The sequence below is a fragment of the Ovis aries genome, chromosome X, assembly GCF_016772045.2.
Source record: "Ovis aries strain OAR_USU_Benz2616 breed Rambouillet chromosome X, ARS-UI_Ramb_v3.0, whole genome shotgun sequence".
Classification (NCBI taxonomy): Eukaryota; Metazoa; Chordata; class Mammalia; order Artiodactyla; family Bovidae; genus Ovis; species Ovis aries.
In genome coordinates, this window is record NC_056080.1 from 137,418,903 (window position 1) to 137,420,098 (window position 1,196).

The window sequence follows — 1,196 nt, forward strand, 5'->3', positions numbered from 1 at the left end:
ATGAGGCTCACAAAGAGCAGTGTGTGTGTTTGTGTGTGTGCGTGTGTGAGTGTGTGAGTGTGTGTGTGTGTGTGCATCATAAAGATTCCCGGAGGAGGGCATGGAAACCCACTCAAATATTCTTTCCTGGAGAATCCCATGGAGAGAGGAGCCTGGTGGGCTAAAGTCCATAGGGTCTGTAAAGAGTCGAGCACCACTGAAGCAAGGTAGAACCCAGGCTCACAAAGAACAGTGAGTGTGTTTGAGTGTGTGTGTGTGTGTGTGTGTGTGTGTGTGTGTGCGCACGTCATAAAGATCCCAGGAGGAGGGCACGGTAACCCTCTCCAGTATTCTTTCCTGGAGAATCCCACGGAGAGAGGAGCCTGGTGGGAACAGTGTTAGGGTCTGCAAAGAGTTGAGCACCACTGAAGCAAGGTAGCACGCAGGTTCACAAAGAGCAGTGTCTGTGTGTGAGTGTGTGTGTGTGTATGTATGTGTGTGTGTGCTCACGTCATAAAGATCCCAGAGGAGGGCACGGTAACCCTTCCAGTATTCTTTCCTGGAAAATCCCATGGAGAGAGGAGCACGGTGGGTTACAGTCCATAGGGTCTGCAAAGAGTCAAGCACCACTGAAGCAAGGTAGCACGAGGCTCACAAAGAGCAGTGTGTGTGTGTGTGTGTGTGTGTGTGCATCATAAAGATCCCGGAGGAGGGCATGGAAACCCTCTCCAATATTCTTTCCTGGAGAATCCCATGGAGAGAGGAGCCTGGTGGGCTAAAGTCCATAGGCTCTGTAAAGAGTCGAGCACCACTGAAGCAAGGTAGAACCCAGGCTCACAAAGAACAGTGAGTGTGTGTGTGTGTGTGTGTGCATGAGTCATAAAGATCCCAGGAGGAGGGCATGGTAACGCTCTCCAGTATTCTTTCCTGGAGAATCCCATGGAGAGAGGAGCCTGGTGGGCTACAGTCCATATGGTCTGCAAAGAGTCAAGCACCACTGAAATAAGGTAGTACACAGGCTCACAAAAACCAGAGTGTGTGTGTGAGTGTGTGTGCGTACATGTGTGTGTGTGTGTGTGCGCACGTCATAAAGATCCCAGGAGGAGGGCTCAGTAACCCTGTCCAGTATTTTTTCCTGGAGAATCCTATGGAGAGAGGAACCTGGTGGGCTACAGTCCATAAGGTCTGCAAACAGTCGGGCACCACTGAAGCAAGGT